At 37.2% G+C, this 13,714-nt stretch overlaps 1 long non-coding RNA gene and 1 other non-coding gene across 2 annotated transcripts in view; both read right to left on the reverse strand.

The window, feature by feature from the left end:
* LOC125915558 (uncharacterized) overlaps positions 1-13,714 on the reverse strand; it is a 98,158-nt gene that overhangs the window by 26,901 nt on the left and 57,543 nt on the right. The window lies entirely within an intron of this gene.
* Positions 4,817-4,923, reverse strand: LOC125918019 (U6 spliceosomal RNA). Its single transcript, XR_007456352.1, has one exon. It is a non-coding gene; the product is annotated as a U6 spliceosomal RNA (small nuclear RNA).

Consider the following 13,714-nt stretch of genomic DNA (forward strand, 5'->3'; position numbering starts at 1 on the left):
ATATATATATATATGTATGTACACACACACACACATATACATACACATATAAATGAATAATAGTAATTGGAGATTTAGCACACCCATTTCTGCAAATGATAGATGGAAGAGACAAAAAATAAACATCAGGATTTGAACAGTATTATAAGTATGCGGGTGCTAACACACACACACAGGCACACGCACATAGAAAAAACACACACTCAGGCACACACACATAGACAAACACACACACACACACACGCACACACAAAGAGAAAGAAATCTATACCTAACATAAAGAGTACACCTACCATAAGAACACTGAGTAATGTATAGAATTATTCAATCACTATAATGTATACCTGAAGCTAATAAAACACTGTGTGTTAACTATAATGGAATTAAAATGTAAAACTTAATTAAAAAAAAAAAAGAAATCTATACCTAACAAAGTAAGATGCTCATGGAACATTTAAAAAATAGACCGTATGTTAAGAAAAAAAAGAAATCACCAATAAAAGCCAAAGTATTAATATTATGTAGACTATATACACCAACCATAATGCGATAAAATTGCAAAATAAAAACAAAGTAGAGCTTAAAATTTATATATTTGAAAAAACTAAATAGAATATTTCTAAAAAAAATAAAAAATAAAAAGGAAACCGTATAGGAAATTCAATATGTTGATGTTAATGATTATGGGTTTGTTTGGGTTTTTTTGATGTTTACTTAAATTTGTTTATTTGTAATATCTAAAAAGTCAGGGAGTAACAAGTAAAATGATACACATTCTGATGCTCATGTTAATGATTATAAAAGCAATGTATTAAAATTGGGGGGACAGAACTAAAAAGTAAGATGTCTTACCTCACAAAGAGCCAATTTTCACCCTTTTAGGGGTGATATCACCCGTGTTGAGAATGCACATCCTAAATAATCTACCAATTTACAGGAATTGAAGCACACAGAGGGTCATATTAAATAACACCACAGGGATATAATCAGCAAAAGCTAGACAGTGCTTATAAATATATACGTAAATGGAAGGATAAAACAAGAACATTTTTTAAATTTTTATTTATTTTTGAGAGACAGAGAGACAGAGAGAGGGAGACACAGAATCTGAAGCAGGCTCCAAGCTCTGGGTGGTCAGCACAGAGCCCAACATGGGGCTTGAACCCATGAACTGGAGGATCGTGAAGCAAGCCAAAGTCGGACATTTAACTGACGGAGCCACCCAGTCAATTTGTAGAATTGACTCTTTGCAACTATTAATTTTCATAATTAAAAGCAAAGTTAAATTTAAAGATGAATGCCCACAATTTGAAAGCAAGAATGAACAAATTAACCTACAAGGCAATTTAAACCATAGGGACTACTCAATTTCTTCAACAAGCATTTGCAAGAAAAAAATCAAAGAGAAATGTTTAGACAATAGTAACTTAAAAGATAGCTCACAAATTGTGGTGTAGGGAACATTTTTTCAATACTGATTCAGAAAAATCAACTGTACCAAAAACTTCCTCATCCAAATGCAGAAATCTAATATTAAGATATTTAGTTCTGATGCCACAGAAATAAAAGGGATCATAAGAGATTACTGTGAATAATTATATGTCAACAAATTTGATAACTTAGAAGAAATAGACAAATTCCTAGACACATACAAGCTACAAAGACTGAACCATGAAGAAACAAAAAATCCAAACATGTAAAGAAGAATTAACAACAACCTTTCCCAAAAGCTTCCAAAAATTAAAGAGCAAAATATATTCCCAAACTCATTTTATGATATCAGCATTACCATATTAGCAAAGGCATAAAAAGGCTAGAAGAAAAGAAAACTCCTCATCAATATCCTTGATGAGCAGAGATGCAAATATCCTCAACAAAATAGTAGCAAACCAAATTCAAGAGCACATTAAAAAAAAACAATATAGCAGGACCAAGTAGGGTTTTATTCTTGGGAATGCAAGCAATATGGAAACCGTTCTATCTGATATGCCACTTAACAGAGTGACAGATGAAAATCACATGATCATCTCAATAGAAAAATTATTTGACAAAATTAAACATCTTTGAAGATAAAAACTCTCAATAAACTTGGAATGAAAGGAAATTGCATCAACATAAGGAAGAGTATATATGAAAACCTACAGTAAACATGATGATACTCAATGGTAAAAAAATGGAAAGCTTTTCCCCCTTGGATCAGGAACAAAACAAGGAGGTCCACTGTCACCATTCCTATTCATCATAGTATTGGAAGTCCTAGCCACAGAAATTGAGCAAGAAAATGAAATAAAATCAAACAATAGGAAAGGAAAAAGTAAAACTACCTTTGTTTACAAATGACATGATCTTATATGTAGAAAACTCTAAAGATTACACCAAAGGACTGTTAGAACTAATAAATAAATTCCATAAAATTGCAAGATACAAATCTACATGAAAACAACCAGTTATGTTTTTTGTTATTTTTTTAACATGTCTTTATTTTTGAGAGACAGAGAGTGGGCAGGGGAGGGGGCAGAGAGAGAGGAGACACAGAATCCAAAGCAGGCTCCAGGCTCTGAGCCGTCAGCACAGGACCCAACACTGGCCTGAACCCATGAACTGTGAGATCATGACCTGAGCTGAAGTCAGATGCTCAACCGACTGAGCCACCCAGGCTCCCCATAACCAGTTTTTTAGACTCTAATAATATATTATCCAAAAAAAAAGAAATTAAGAAAACAATCTGATGGATCATTCATCAAAACAACAAAATACTTAGAAATACTAACTTAAGAGGTCAAAGACTTGCATATTGAAAAATTACAAGACAATGATGAAATAAAGACACAAATAAATGGAAAGATATCCAATATTCATAGACTAGAAGACTTTATATTGTTAAAATGTCCAAACTACCCAGATTCTAGATCTGATGCAATACCTATTAAAATTTCAATATTTTTATCTGAAATACAAAAAGCATCCTAAAATTCATATGGAACCCCAAAGGACCTCAAACAGCCAAAACAACCTTGAGAAAGAACAAAGCTGGAGACATCACATTTCCTGATTTCACAATATATTACAAAGCTATGGTACTAAAAAAAATATGGTACTGTTATAAAGACAAACACATAGACAAAGTGAACACACTAGAGAACCTAGAAATAAACCCATCATATTTAGACAACTAATCTTCAAACAGGGGTGCCAAGAATACACAATGAAGAAAGGGTGATGTCTTCAAGAAATGGTGTTGTGGGGTGCCTGGGTGGCTCAGTTGGTTAAGTGTCCGACTTTGGCCCAGGTCATGATCTCACAGTTTGTGAGTTCGAGCCCTGCATTGGGCTCTGCACTGACAGTTCAGAGCCTGAAGCCTGCTTCAGACTCTGTGTCTCCCTCCCTCTCTGCTCTTCTCCTGCTCATGCTCTGTCTCTCTCTCTCTCTCCTTCAAATATAAATAAAAACATTTAAAAATTTTAAAAAAGAAATGGTGTTGTGAAAACTGGATATCCACATGCAAAAAAATGAAATGGGATTCTTATCCTATATCATACACAAAATCAAATCAAAATTGATTAAAGACTTTGATGTAACACCTGAAACTGTAAAACTCCTAAAAAAAAAAAATAGGAAAAAATCACATGACATTGGTCTTGGCAATGATTTCATGGATATAACAACAGAAGCATAGGCAACAAAAGAAAAATGAACAAGTAACACTACATCAAACTAAAAAGCTTCTGCACAGCCAAGGCAACAATCAACATAAGGAAAAGGCAACCCATGGGATGCAAGAAAATATTTGCAAACTATATATTTGATAAAGGGTTAATTTCTAAAATATATAGGGAACTCCTACAACTCACTAGGAAAAAAATAACAATTAAAATAGGCAAAGCACTTTTGAATAAACATTTCTAAAAAAGACATACAAATGGCTTAGGATGAATCTTCTGCTATACCAACAGATAGAAGATAAAATGCTCAATATCACTAACCATCAGAGATATACAAATCAAAACAACAAGGCGATGTTATTTATAAGCATATTAATTGGGTAAATTTCATGCCAAGTATCTTTTCTGAAGTGAAATAATACAATACAATACAATACAATACAATACAATACAATATAAAAGATATCACTCAGTTTTTAACATTTTAGGTAGGATAATGGCATTGTGGTTATATTTCAAAAAAGAATCCATATATTTGGATTTTACAGTGTGGATATTTATAGGTTAAATTCTATGATGTATGGATTTGCTGCATAATGATCTGGAGGGGGAGACAAGTGGGCAAGGTAGAGAGGGGATGAGATGGTCCAGACTGTACCTGCTAAAGCTGTGTGCAGGCATATGCAACATCACTGTTGTATCCTCTCTACTTAAATAAATAAATACACACACACACATACATATATTTTATATACTATTTTATATTCCATATTTTATAGTATATGATATATTTCATGTATTTTATTATATAAAATATAAAATTACATACAATATATATTGCCATATAAAATAATATTAAACATATAAATATAAAATAATAATGTATATAAAAACATGTATGAAAGTTGCAAGATAAAAGTTTTTTTAATGACTAGTATTCATCTCAAAAATTGGGACTTAGAACAACCAATCATAAACCCCTTTCCTCCAAAAAGAAGAAAAAAGAAGGAAGGAAATAATAAAGTTAAGAGCAGAAGATTAGCAAAATTAATTCTAGTTCTTTGAAAAGATGAATATAATAAGCAAGAAATACCTACAGTAAGATTAAGCAAGAGAAAAAGGGAGAAGGATATGGTTAAATCAAAATTTTTTTTTTTTTAATGGAACGCTTCACAAATTTGCGTGTCATCCTTGCGCAGGGGCCATGCTAATCTTCTCTGTATCGTTCCAATTTTAGTATATGTGCTGCCGAGGTGAGCACAAATCAAATTTAATTTAAAAAGGAAAATAAAAAAAGATATCAGTTATTTAAAAATGATTTAAAAAGTTACTCTAAACAGCTTACACTAATAAATTTGAAAACAGACAAAATGAAAAAAGTTCTAGAAATGTACAAAACACAAACATTGATGCAAGAAAGAGAATGGGAAGGGCCCCTGGGTGCCTCTGTCAATTGAGCATCTGACTCTTGATTTCAGTTCAAGGTCATGATTGCACAGTTTGTGAATTCGAGCCCCACATCAGGCTCTGTGCTGAAATTACTGAGCCTGCTTGGGATTCTCTCTGTCTCCTTTCTCTCTCTGCCCTTTCCACATGCTCTCCCACTCTTTTTCTTTCTCAAAATAAAAAATAAATGAACTTAAGAAAAACAAAGAGAAGTTTTATAGGGCAGTAAGAATCAAAGAAATTAAAATGGTATTAAAGACTATTTCTCCCCCCAAATCCAAGCTATCTTGGCTTTGCAGGACAATTCTACCAATTTTTCAAGGAATAATTCTTTATTATTTTATATAAATTATTTCAGAAAAAAATGAGAAAAAAAGATGCCCAATTCTTTTTATGAGGTTAGTGCAATGTTTTGGGTTTTTTTTCTCAAATTTTAATTTAAATTCTAGGGACACCTGGGTGGCTCAGTTGGTTAAGTGTCCGACTTCAGCTCAGGTCATGATCTCACAGTCTATGAGTTTGAGCCCTGCATTGGGCTCTGTGCTGACAGCTCCAAGCCTGTAGCCTGCCTCAGATACTGTGACTCCCCCTCTCTCTCTGCCCCTCCCCTGCTTATGCTCTGTCTCTCTGTCTCAAAAATAAATAAAAACAGAGAGAAGCTTCAGGAAAGATGGTGACGTAGGAGGACTGGGCTCACCACGTCCTGCTGATCACTTAGATTCCCCCCACATCTGCCTAAATAACCCAGAACACTGCCAGAAGACTAGCAAAACGGACCCTCCAGAGCCAAGTGTAGAAAAGAGGCCCACAGAAAAGGGTAGGAAGGGCGGACAGGTGGTGCGCGCTACACAGACTGGCAGGAGGGAGCCATGGCAGTGGAGGGGCAGCCCACCCAGCAAGGCATAGCCCCTGAGTCTGGCTTGTAAAAGCAGAGGGGCTGGACTGCATGAGTTCTGACAGCCAGCGGGACTTAACATCTGGAATGTTAAGAGTCAATAGCTCTGCTTTCGGAGAGTGGGGAGGGCGAGAGGACAATGGGAGGGAGAGGTGTAGAGCTCAGGAAGACAGTGATCAGCTCTGCAGGGAACAAAGATGCTGGACTGCTCCATCTCCCTCTCCCATTCCCCAGACAAAACCCCAACGGGAACCAGTTCCCATCACTGAACTTGCTTGCACTGCGCACACACCCAATGTTGTGCTTCAGTGGATCCATCCCTCTGACAGGTTGGCCTCCCTGCTGGTGCTGCAGGGCACCTCCTGAAGGGGACCATTGAGGGCAAAGTGAGCAGAACCTGCCCATCCTGCCCATGTGCTCCTTGTGGATCCACCCTGGATAATACACCCTTGGCCAGATCCCATCGAGCAGCACCACAAGCTTCACAGTGTGCAAGTAGCCCAGACAGGGGACACACCACTCCATAGTGAGTCCTGCCCCTAGCAGAGGGGAAGATAAGGTACACACCAGTCTGTGGCCCCAGCGGTGGGCTGGGGACAGACATCAGGTCTGACTGCGGTTCCGCCAACCAACACAAGTTTCTCCAGACAGTGCAGGGGAAGTGCCCTGCAGTTTGGAGCTACCACAGGGACTGTGGTAATGATGAAATGGAAGAATTCTCACAAGAAACTTAGGAAATAGCAACAGCTAACAAATTGATCAAAAACGATATAACAGAAAAAGAATTTAGAATAATAGTCATAAAATTAATCACTGGGCTTGAAAAAAGTAGAGAGGACAGCAGAGAATCTATTACTACAGAGATCACAGGACTAAGAAACAGTCAGGAGGAGCTAAAAAATGCTATAAATGAGCTGCAAAATAAAATGGAAATGACCACAGCTCCGATTGAAGAGGCAGAGGAGAGAATAGGTGAATTAGAAGATAACATTATGGAAAAAGAAGAAGCTGAGAAAAAGATTTAAAAAATCCAGGAGTATGAGGGGAGAATTAGAGAACTAACTGAAACAATTAAAGCAATAATATACGCATAATTGGGATTCCAGAGGAGGAAAAGAGAGGGAAAGGTGCTGAAGGTGTACTTGAACAAATCATAGATGAGAACTTTCCTGATAAGGGGAAGGAAAAAGACATTGAAATCCAAGAGGCACAGAGAACTCCCTTCAGATATAACTTGAATTGATCTTCTGGACAACATATCAGAGTGAAACTGGCAAAATACAAGGATAAAGAGAAAATTCTGAAAGCAGCTTGGGATAAACGTGCTCTAACATATAAAGGGAGACCAATAAGACTAGTGATGGATCTATCTACTGAAACTTGGCAGGCCAGAAAGGAATGGCAGGAAATCTTCAAGGTAATGAAAAGAAAAAATAGGCAGACAAGAATCCTTTATCAAGCAAGTCTGTCATTTAGAATAGAAGGAGAGATAAAGGTCTTCCCAAATAAACAAAAACTGAAGGAATTCATCACCACTAAACCAGCCCTACAAGAGACCCTAAGGATGATTCTATGAGTGAAATGTTGCAAGGACCACAAAGTACCAGAGACATCGCTACAAGCATGAAACCTACAGACATCACAATGACTTGAAAACCCATATCTTTCCATAATAACACTGAATGTAAATGGACTAAATGCTCCAACCAAAAGACATAGGGTATCAAAATGGATAAAAAAACAAGACCCATCTATTTGCTGTCTACAAGAGACACATTTTAGACTTGAGGACACCTTCAGATTGAAAGTGAGGGGATGGAGAAGTATCTATCATGCTACTGGAACTCAAAAGAAAGCTGGAGTAGCCAAGCTTATATCTGACAAACTAGATGTTAAATTAAAAGCTGTAACAAGAGATGAAGAAGGGCATTATATAATAATTACAGGGGCTATCCATCAGGAAGAGGTAACAATTATAAATGTCTATGCGCCAAATACAGAAGCCCCCAAATATATAAAACAATTGATCACAAACATAAGCAACCTTACTGATAAGAATGTGGTAATAGCAGGGGACTTTAATACCCCACTGACAACAATGGATAGATCATCTAGACACATGGTCAATAAAGAAACAAGGACCCTGAATGATATATTGGATCAGATGGACTTGACAGATATATTTAGAACTCTGCATACCAAAGCAACAGAATATACTTTCTTCTCGAGTGCACATGGAACATTCTCCAAGATAGATCACATACTGGGTCACAAAACAGCCCTTCATAAGTATAAAAGAATTAAGATCATACCATGCACACTTTCAGATCACAATGCGATGAAGCTTGAAATCAACCACAGGAAAAAGACTGGAAAACCTCCAAAAGCATGAAGGTTAAAGAAAAACCTACTAAACAATAAATGGGTCAACCAGGCAATTAGAGAAGAAATTAAGAAACATATAGAAACAAATGAAAATGAAAATACAACAATCCAAATGCTTTGGGATTCAGCAAAGGCAGTCCTGACAGGAAAATACATTGCAATCCAGGCCAATCTCAAGAAACAAGAAAAACCTCAAATACAAAATCTAACAGCACACCTAAAGGAAATAGAAGCAGAACAGCAAAGACACCCTAAACCCTGCAGAAGAAGAGAAATAATAAAGATCACAACAGAAATAAACAATATAAAATCTAAAAAAACTGTAGAGCAGATCAGTGAAACCAAGAGTTGGTTTTTTGAAACAAACAAAATTGATAAACCTCTAGCCAGGCTTCTCAAAAAGAAAAGGGAGATGACCCAAATAGATAAAATCATGAATGAAAATGGAATGATTACAACCAATCTCTCAGAAATAAAATCAATTATCAGGGAATACTATGGAAAAATACATGCCAACAAACTGGACAACCTGGAAGAAATGGGAAAATTCCTAAGCACCACACACTTCCAAAACTCAAACAGGAAGAAACAGAAAACTTGAACACCCCTAACCAGAGAAGAAATTGAATCAGTTATCAAAAATCTCCCAACAAATAAGAGTTCAGGTCCAGATGGCTTCCCTGGGGAATTCTCTCAGACATTTAAAGCAGAGATAATACCTATCCTTCTCAAGCTGTTCCAAAAAATAGAAAGGGAAGGAAAACTTCCAGACTCCTTTCATGAATCCAGCATTACATTGGTTCCTAAACCAGACAGAGACCCAGCAAAAAAAGAGAACTACAGGACAATATCCCTGATGAATATGGGTGCAAAAATTCTCAACAATATACTAGGAAATCGTATTAAACAGCATATAAAAAGAATTATACACCATGATCAAGTGGGATTCATTCCTAGGATGCAGGGCTCATTCAACATTCCCAAATCGATGTGATACATCACATTAATAAAAGAAAAGATAAGGACCATATGATCCTGTCAATCAATGCAGAAAAATCATTTCACAAAATTCAGCATCCTTTCTAAATAAAAACCGTTAAGAAAGTCGGGATAGAAGGAACATGCTTAAACATCATAGAAACCATTTATGAAAAGCCCACAGCTAGTATCATCCTCAATAGGGAAAAATTAAGAGCCTTTTCCCTGAGATCAGGCACAAAACAGGGATGTCCACTCTCACCCCTGTTGTTTAGCATAGTGTTATTAGTGCTACCAACAGCAATCAGACAACAAAAGGAAATCAAAGGTATCAAAATTGGCAAAGATGAAGTCAAGCTTTCACTTTTTGCAGATGACATGATATCATTCATGGAAAACCCTATAGACTCTACCAAAAGTCCACTAGAAGTGATACATGAATTCAGCAATGTTGCAGGATACAAAATCAATGTACAGAAATCAGTAGCATTCTTATACACTAATAATGAACCAACAGAAAGACAAAGAAACTGATCCTATTCACAACTGCACCAAGAAACATAAAATATCTAGGAATAAACCTAACCAAAAACGTAAAAGATCTGTATGCTGAAAACTATAGAAAGCTTATGAAGGAAATTGAAGAAGATATAAGGAAATGGAAAAAATTTCCATGCTCATGGATTGGAAGAATAAACCTTGATAAAATGTCAGTACTACCCAAAGCTATCTACACATTCAATGCAATCCCAATCAAAATTGCACCAGCATTATTCTCAAAGCAAGAACAAGCAATTCTAAAATTTGTATGGAACCACAAAAGACCCCGAATAGCCAAAGTAATTTTGAAGAAGACCAAAGCAGGAGGCATCACAATCCCAGACATCAGCCTCTACTACAAAGCTGTCATCATCAAGACAGCATGGTATTGGAACAAAAACAGACACATAGACCAATGGAATAGAATAGAAACCCCAGAACTAGACCCACAAACGTATGGCCAACTAACCTTTGGCAAAGCAGGAAAGAACATCCAATGGAAAAAAGACAGTCTCTTTAACAAATGGTGCTGGGAGAACTGGACAGCAACATGGAGAAGGATGAAACTAGACCACTTTCTTACACCATTCACAAAAGTAAACTCAAAATGGATGAAGGACCTGAATGTAAGACAAGAAACCATCAAAACCCTGGAGGAGAAAGCAGTAAAAAAAAAAAAAAAAACCTCTCTAACCTCAGCCGCAGCAATTTCTTACTTGACACATCTCCAAAGGCAAGGGAATTAAAAGAAAAAATGAACTTTGGACTTCATGAAGACAAAAAGCTTATGCACAGCAAAGGAAACAATCAACAAAATTAAAAGGCAACCGACAGAATGAGAAAAGATATTTGCAAATGACATATTGGACAAAGGGCTAGTATCCAAAATCTATTAAGAGCTCACCAAACTCCACACCCAAAAAACAAATAATCCAGTGAAGAAATGGGCAGAAAACATGAATAGACACTTCTCTAAAGAAGACATGAGCTGGACCTTCAAAGTGAGTAAGATTTGGACATATAAAAGTAAGTATGGGAGTAAGAGAGGTACTCCAACGGGGGGAAATAATGCGATCATAATGAACAAGAAGAAACAAGTTTCATTTGGTTGACGTATAAAAGCACCAAAAGGAAGTAAGAAAACTCACAGGACAAAGGAGTTTAAGGAATATTTCGCTGAGAGTTGCAAATGCTTGCAATTAATTCCAGAAGCAAGAGTGACCTACTGAAGTACTCTGAGCTCCAGAATGACACACCAAAAGCTCTATTTCAGGAAGATTAAAGAGAATTACAGGAAGGACTAGACCTTCAGAATTGTTGTCATCTGCTTCAGTGAAGAAGAAACATCAAAACTGTCTTTCCCAGGCAGTTTCTTTAAATGGTGCACCAAATAAGCAAGGCCATAGTTTTTCATGAGACAATCCCTTTTCTTCCCATTGCATCAGTATTTCAGTCGCAGATTCTAATCACCCCTCAAATAGACACTGTTTATAATCAAATTGTATTTTTTAGTAATTAATCTGATCATATACTGTAACCACTAGGAAGAGCACAGGGGTCTCAATCATTGATACAGCCCAAGATCTAGTAAGGGTCAAGAACAAAATGGAGACCCAGAAGAGACAAAACTAGCATCACAAGGAGTCACAAAGGTGATAGAGGAATGGATGAGTAACCATGGTGCCCCCAAACTTGTGGGAGAAAAAAATGTACTATCATCGGTATGCTAGAAAATTGGTAAGTATGTTTATTAAGTAGGTCACCATTCTTTTATTAATGTAGTGGATAAAAATAAAAATAGACCAAAACAAAATAAAAAAGGACACTCTAATTCAGTGATGATGACACTTCAGTGTCTATGTGTAGTGGTTAGACATACAGTCTCTGGAGTCACATCCAAAATACAACCTGTATTATTTGTCCAAATTTCTGGACAGCTCTATACCTTATTTTTCATTTGCAAAATGGGGTCACTAATTGTATCTGCCTTCAGGGTCTTGTAAACATTAAACGAGTTAATGTACACCCTTACAAAGTGCCTGGAACAAAGTAAGAATCCAATAAATGCTAATGATCATCATCATTACCACCACCCCTATCATCATTATCATCATCATCATCATTACCATCATCACCACTGTCATCATTGTCACCATCATCATCACCATCAACACTATCATCAGAACCATCATCAATATCATCATCATCATCCTGCTAATGCAAGATATCTACACATACAAGTTTTTATGCATTTACATAGCTTTGAATCACATGGTATATGCATTTCTTACTAGCATTCAGTTATTCAATACAATATCTTGGTCAATTATTTTTCTTTCTTAATAATAACTAATATTATTTTTAAACAATATAACAATATACACATGAAAATACCTCTTTTTTAATCCCCAAAACCCCTCAGTAGTTGTACTTCTTCAGCAGCATCTTTCCATCTACTTCTGTCTCTCTCCCCTTCCCACACTTTGTTCAGAATTAATACAACATATTAGGCAGAAGTCATAAAAATTCCTGGATCCCAAAAGAGTTCTGTCCTAATACAAAACCCACAGACAGCATTTAGGCCAACACTATCGCTGCCCTCCTAGCATGGTGCACTCCCGTGAGGTCTGTGCCACCATAAGGGAGATGAAGTTGGGTATAAGGAGGAAGGAAGGTTAGTCATCTTTGTCTGTGTGGCCTCCTCTTTCTCATGCTTCCACATAGTATGGTGGTGCAAAAAAAAAAGCCAAGAAGGACCAGAGAGTCACCCACAGGAAAGGCAAGAATACTCATGCGATTAAGAAGCAAGGGAAAGGTATCACACTCACAAGCTGTCCAGCAGTGTGCCTCCAATCAGGAGAACTACTTAGTGGTTCCATTAGCAAGGCCCAAACTCACACATCCCCTCTCCTAGGCCCCTTGCCAGGTATGTGGGACCACACATTTTCCCTCCCAAGTGTCTCCAGTCTGCTTCCAGGGCCTGCTCAGTTCTCCTCAGGAGGTCTGGCACAGCTATTTATGCAGCATGGACAGAGCTTGGATGTGTGGGCCACAGTGTCCACCTCTGGGAATGCAAACCTCCATGCGGTGCATGATATAACCAAGGGCATGCAGAGAATGGAGCAAGCTACAGGCCTTGGCCAGGGGCTATGGGCTAACTCCCCATTGCTGCCACATTCCAGCACAGATCTCCGAGGAAGCCAAGCGTTCTTGGCTCAAACTTGGCCTTCCAGCCATCATGAAGATAGAAATAGGGTAGACAGCATTTAAAACATTTAGTTTGGGTAATCAATTTTTAAATATTTACACACATGGGTCCTCATTTGTACTCTTGTGCCACATCATTCACATGACAGCACGATCATTTGTCCACCTCCACCTCCACTCCTTAAGAACCACGTGGGAGCCTACAAACATCAATGGCCCAAAAGGCTTTCAGTCATGGACCACGACAGGTTCATCCCAACAAACAGTACTGAGACCGGTAGGAACAGGCACTGTAAAATGCCTAGATGGTTCACTCAAATACCTTTGTAACCCAGCAACCATCAAATACTTGTTGAATGAAAAAGGAAGGAGTGGGTGAGCCCAAACTTTCTCAAAGGGCCAGGAAACTTGAGAAACTTAAATATAACTTTCCTCTGGGTAGCACCATTACTGCTAATACAGACAGGTGCCTTGTGCATGAGAAACAACAAAGCTGATAAACAATAGCAAGAGCTGTGAAATTTGCATAAAATGCATATAGAAAGAACTACTTTCTGCTTTTTAACAACACACTGAGGTACCCACATGTGTAAACCAGGGA

Source organism: Panthera uncia, chromosome D1 (genome assembly GCF_023721935.1).
Source record: "Panthera uncia isolate 11264 chromosome D1, Puncia_PCG_1.0, whole genome shotgun sequence".
NCBI lineage: Eukaryota > Metazoa > Chordata > Mammalia > Carnivora > Felidae > Panthera > Panthera uncia.